At 38.4% G+C, this 6,208-nt stretch overlaps 1 long non-coding RNA gene across 2 annotated transcripts; it reads left to right on the forward strand.

Annotated features, from left to right (window-relative positions):
- Positions 1-2,949: 2,949 nt before the first annotated feature.
- LOC113358669 lies at positions 2,950-5,891 on the forward strand. 2 transcript variants are annotated; one of them, XR_003364698.1, is made up of 3 exons: positions 2,950-4,355; positions 5,050-5,093; positions 5,653-5,891. It is a non-coding gene; the product is annotated as an uncharacterized LOC113358669 (long non-coding RNA). The 2 variants fall into 2 exon arrangements; XR_003364699.1 differs by having other exon boundaries at positions 5,053-5,093; positions 5,653-5,797.
- The last annotated feature ends 317 nt before the right edge of the window (positions 5,892-6,208 follow it).

Consider the following 6,208-nt stretch of genomic DNA (forward strand, 5'->3'; position numbering starts at 1 on the left):
CTTGTTAATCACATAGGTATATGATGCACGGTTCTTTGTCTGTCCCCAGTTTCTTATAAGACTAGGGATTCCCAGTGACTCGGGACGTTTGGAAAATGAAGTAAGACCCTTGTAGCGCACGATATTGAGTCTTCAAGGCGAGCAAGTGATAATCTATGGGCTGGAGATGTCTTTGGAGAGTCATGTCGAGATACTTCCGCATGTGTCTTTGTGGACAAGATGAAGTTGTTGTTCCGCCTCTACAAGGTGTCTTGACAGGAATTTATGTGAACTACTGTAGTAAAATTACCCATTGAGATTTACTCTTCTTTTGGGAGGATGCTCAACCGAACTTGAGAGTAGTATATGCCTTCTGGTACAATTAGGGTAATAGATACATTCAGGTCCAACTGCGCAGTCGATTTTTGTTTGTTTTATTGATGGAAGAGTTCTTTGGGAAACTGCTAGATAATTCTTCACGTGAAGGGGTCATTTTTTTGACATGAGGAAATTGTATGTGATCTTCATATCTTGTCCTCTACTCATCGCGTCTGAGCCTAACTCATGGAATAACCTGTCAATTGGATTTTCTCAACAGAAAAGACTTTGACCGAGGGAACTGCTAGTATGCTCCTGAATGAGTAACGTGTATCCTGAAGCTATGGTCTCAGATCCTTCTCTTATTTTACTTCAGTGGCGATAGATGATTGTAGATGTATGTCGAGTAAATGAGTTTTATCTGAATTGTTGGCACTTCAAATTTCTTTTCCCTTGGTAGGTTCAGGTGCGAAGATATTCTCCTTCTCCTTCTTTGGTGAACTGAGGTTCCATCGAAAAATGATAGTGGATAATCGTTGGTGTATTCGAGATGGAGGCTCATCGAGACTTAGTCGTACAATCACTAAGACTTCTTTTCTTTCTGACGTGACGGGAATTGAGATTGCATAACGACCGACGACCTTGAATCTTCAGATAAGTATGAAGAAAGCTTTGGCCCAACAATGTCTCAGAAGCTAGTCTCATCTTATACTTTTTTGCGTACTGGTCATGATCATCTGAAACACGAAAACGACAAGATGCATCTCGGCTGGCGATTTATGACCTTATGTGGCTCTGCAAAGCTTTTTTCTAGGTAACGAATTTTTTGGAACCTTTCCAAGTTTTCGCTAAGTTTATACTGTAAACGACGAAAAGACAAATCCGAGAGAAAAAGAACTAGGTCATCTGATACATAATGAAAGAGTTATAAGTAAAATAGTAAAGTGAAGTAAACTTCCCGAGTCCCCTGTGATCAGGTTGAGGGCCCTTGACCTAAACGAATTTTGGAGCAAATATTCATTAGAATCTCCAAGTTTAGATCGTCATATGTCCCTTGAGAGTGATAAGGTCGGCCGGATGATTGCTCCTTTGCTCTGTCGCGTTCGTCATGAGCTTTATCTTCTCCGGTGAGGTCGATTGCAGGCAAGATCCCGTCAATGCTATTCTCAGCAGTTCTAGTATTCCTTCTTTAGGAAACGTGTACTCGATCTAGATCTGTTGGATCTATCCCTACTGGTAACTCTATATGCGTTTTCAGATAAGTCTGGATGTCCATCTGAGATTTTGCAAGATTCTGTTGAGTCTCCGGGAGTTCTCCTTGGTCCGTATCGAACGTTTTCAAGGATTAACAGTAGATTTTTATGAAAATAGCCTACTAGGGCGGTTTGTTATGCAGGAAGAAATCCATGTGATTCGGGACGCACTAACCTATTCACTAAGGTCAAACTCGAAAGAGAGAGAAAGTGCCGGTAGGGATAACTCTCTCGGCTAAACTTGTAATGGATTTACAAAAACTGAATCAATGGAACATTTTTATGTTTGGATTGGTGGAATCGTCTTCCTTCCTATGAGACCATGATTGATATCTGTAACTGAGTGAACAACCTTCCACTGTGGTCGCCAAAATGTAGTTACCTAAAATCAGTAAGAGGCTAAAGTGTGATTTTAGGGTTTCTGAAAGTGAGTTTCGGGAGGTTGAGCACGAAAAGTCTTCGCCTAAACCACGCACTGGCCGTTCAAAGGATGCTTCAGTTATAGAGAAGAGATTTGGGCTGGTCTTAGGGAGGGAAGCATATGAAGAGAGAGATCAGAGAATTCTAGGGTTTGAAGAAGAATTGCTATGAGTGGTTATGAGAAAGATCATCGTATCTAAGAGAAATAGAGGACCTACTTATAGCTGAATTCTCTGATCTCAGGTCGGTGAAGATAAGGATTGATTTTAGTACCGTACGGTGCAATTCTCCCGTCTCTTCAGGAATAGGGATAAACTAGGTTGAGTTTATCTCATTATTCCACCGCCTTTACTCTCTTCTGCGGTGGGAAATAAGCTGGGTATTCCTCACATGTGTGGTAGACCGCCAGACCAAAACCCTAATTGATATCCCCCCATTTGTGTGAAGCTGAGTCATCCTTTGTGATGATGTGTTGAGAAAGAAATATTCTCTTTAGCCGAGTTGTCCAAGATAGAGAGATATTCTCTAATTTGTGAGAATGACTAGGATGAGTCACGTGAAAAGGCATGAAATTCCTCAGGAATCGTGTGCAGATTATGAGAGGAGCTGAGGTTGATCTCTGTAAAGACCTTCAAGCTCGTCAACGCTACTAGACTAGTCAAGTGACGAATTAATTAATAGGAACTCGATTAGTCTAACACGAAAGTTAATTAATAGGAGTTAGTCTAATAACGATATAGTTACGAAATCAGCACCGTTGAATAGATCTCGAAAATTCAGGCGAAATGGACTACTCGAATGTGTCATTCGGACATCGGATGAAGAAGATATCTGCTTTATTATGTGAAGGGTAAAATGGTCATTTCATATTAAAGTGTTATCAAGGGAACCGAATTTTTTTATCAGGGCACCCTCTGTGGATAACTCAAAAGCAAATCGATAAGGTCGAGATTTTCTATTTCTCTTTCATTTTCTTTTCTTCTTCTTCTTCTTTCTCCTTCTTCTTCTTTGCCTCTGGAGATTCCGTGAGAGATTTGTAAGATTTGAGTGAGTTTAATTGAGTGATGATTATCCGATGATGCTGATAGATGGCAGAGAATATAGAATGATCGATAGGTATGAAGCAGAACAGTTAAGGTTCGAATATGAGATGAATTGAATTTAGGGTTTATAGAGATGATTGATGTTCTAAAGATATAGAAGATGAATTAAGGAGCTATTTTTGATGAAGAATCATGGGTAGAAGTTTAATTACAGTTCTGAAGTCTTTTTGGAGATGATCAAGAGTTAGGGTTTTGTTCTTCCCCAAATTAGAATTAGGGTTTTCAAGATGAACTGATGATTCGATTAGTGAAGAAGAAGAAGATAAAGGGTATGTTTGTTAATTTGAAGACTTAGCAATCGATTTCTCAAGTTCAGTAAAGAATTGAATGGAACCAGGGTTTCTCAGAAGATTGGTTTTAAGTTTAATTTAGTGATGAACAAGAGAAATTAGGGACTGGGTTTGATATCAATTAGAGTTTGGAGTTGAAGAATAACTTGAAATGGATAGTCATGGTTTGACCGGTGATTCTGAAGTTATTGAACTGAACTGGTGGGTTTGCTGTTGTCATAAGATGATCCAAGTCAAGCAAGCAAGGGGAGTTGATCTCAATTTGATAGAATGAATCTAAATGGAGGTAAATATTTATTTAAGTGAATTAGTATGGCATTCGGTTTTTATTTAGTATATATGTTTGATAATAGAGTTGAGGATTGAAATGAATTTACTATGATTGTGGAGTTATAAGTCATTGGTGGTGATGTTGAAATAATAGAAAGATTATTGACGTTGCAGGGGATTTATGTATGAACTGTAATTTGTTGGTAGTGGCTGTGTAAGTTACAGGATTCGGAAATCAGTGAGCTGTTATGGAATTGGGTCTGTGGTGAATGAGGATTTAGTGATGCAGTGAAATGGAGTTGCAGATTATTATGTACTGCATTCTGGGTTGCAGTTGTTGAAGTCTGATTGTGCTGGTGAACTTCTTGTAAGAAAGTTGTGTATGGAGTAAGTTTATATAAATCAGTTGTTGCAGATATTAGTGGTGGTTCTGTATGTGGGGTGCAGGTTCTGTCATATGGATGAAATGGTGGAATTCTTGAGTACTGAAGTTGTGCAGAATAGAGTGTTGATGCTAAGGTTGTAGTTAGTGGTAGTTTTAGTGGAATCTTGTTGTTGCAGGGGAGATGTAAGTGCAGAGCATGGATGTTGGAGTTAGACTAGAGATGAGATGGGTAGCGAGTGAAATAGTGTAAGAAGAATGAGATAGTAAAGATGTAGATATTGGTAACTGTATGGTTGTAGATGGTAGCTTCAGTGAAGGCTTGCATCTGATGTTGCAGGTAAGCTTAGTTTAGTAATGTAATTAAGTTATGAAGTTTGTCTAAGATAAATGATTTGATGTTGTTTTGTTTAATGAAAGTGTTACACCAAATATGGTCAATTGTTGAATCAATAGTTGGACCTATTAGTCATCCCTGTCAGTTTAGCTGACTCAATTTGTTTAGCTGAATTAGTGTTACTAACTGAGTTAACTCAGTTACTAGACCTGACCATACTTGACTCAGTGAACCTTGACTGAGTTGGTTTCTTTGACAATTGACCCTGGACGTTGACCTTTGACCGACGTTGACTATTAGGTGACCTTTGACCGTTAGTTTGGCTGTTAGAGACCGTTAGTTGACCCTAGCGGACCAGGCCTTGAATGGGCTTGTTTAGTGGACTTGGTCTTAGGGCTAGTTATCCTAATTTGATGATTGGACCACTTATGGTCCAAATTATCTTTCGGTCCCTTCTACAAAGTTGTAGATGTTCATGAGACTTAGCTAATGGATTATAGAACCAACCCAATTGAATTATTAAACCTTAGTTATGCTAAAGATAGAGAATCAAAAGGTGTAAAGTCATAAATGGACTTGGAACCATTAGATAGACTTGTATGATTCTTGTCTGAGCCATTTTGGCTAAATTCTTAGAGTTCTTGTATGATTAACAATTAGTCTATATTAACAATGATCAATTCAAATGATGAACCAGTAGATCGTGGATCTCGAGGTAGGCGTGGCTTGTCATCAAAAGAGGTGGGAATTTATATTTAACTCTTTTGTGATTATTGTTGTTTTGTTTTACCCAAGTTTATGTTTAATAAATTCATGCATTGTCTGATTGTGCTTTCCATGCATTGTTAACTTTGAATTACGAAAGTTCTGTTATTTCTTTTAATTTTTCCATTGTTTAGAAAGGAATCATAATGCTTTGTTCGTCTTTATGAATTGTTTGGGAAATAAGAATTTCCATTTGATTGTTTGGAAATGAGAATTTCCATATGTGGTATATAGGATACTGCTCCTTCATTTATACCTACTTACTTTTGAGCTTTATGCAATAATTAGGTGCGGAACGACCAAACGAGTCACCATATAGGTATCTGGGTGCGGCTCGAGTCACCATATTATATATTGTTTGGAAGGAGTTAGTTCCATATACATGATTGTTTACCTATGTGAAATTGGGTGTGTTTTAGTGTTAGGGAAAACATGAATTGTTTTCAAATCATTTAAATGATTACTTAAAAGTTAAATGTTATTCCTATAGAGAACCCCTTTTAGGGATGATGTGCTCACCCATTCCCACTTTCAGTTTCAGAGACAGATCAGAGTTGCGCAGCGGAAGCTTCGAGGAGTTCAGTCCGCAGTTAATTAACTTCTGCTATGTTTATTATGTTGTTATCATATTTGTAAACCATGTGACTATTGTGTATGTATCATTTGAGAGGAGTTTCTTGTATACATATGATTCAGAGCGGGGCTAGTTTTTGGGTTAAGTTTTGAAGCTGATTTCTTAATTGAATGCTTAAGTGTATGATTTAGATTCTTAGTGCCTCTGTATTTAGTTAATCTCTTGGATTAGTCAGCTGCTAGCTTTGGGGGCGCTACAATCTCCCTCTCCCCATGGCCGGTCACATGTCATGTGAAGACCGTATTATTGTTTGTAGGTCCCTTTGTTGAGCATGCAGAGCTCAAGAGAGCTTATCCACGTTTTTGGATAGACATGTATAGTTCAGGCTCAATTTACTAGCCGTTAGTGTGTTTGAGAGGCTGAGAAATAGGCTTCAGCACTAGGTAAGGCGTGTGCCTATCATGTGAATCTCTTTGAGATTTTGCAGAGAGATTTGAATCTCCCCGAGATTCTGCGA

This window comes from Papaver somniferum, chromosome 3 (assembly GCF_003573695.1).
Source record: "Papaver somniferum cultivar HN1 chromosome 3, ASM357369v1, whole genome shotgun sequence".
Lineage (NCBI taxonomy): Eukaryota > Viridiplantae > Streptophyta > Magnoliopsida > Ranunculales > Papaveraceae > Papaver > Papaver somniferum.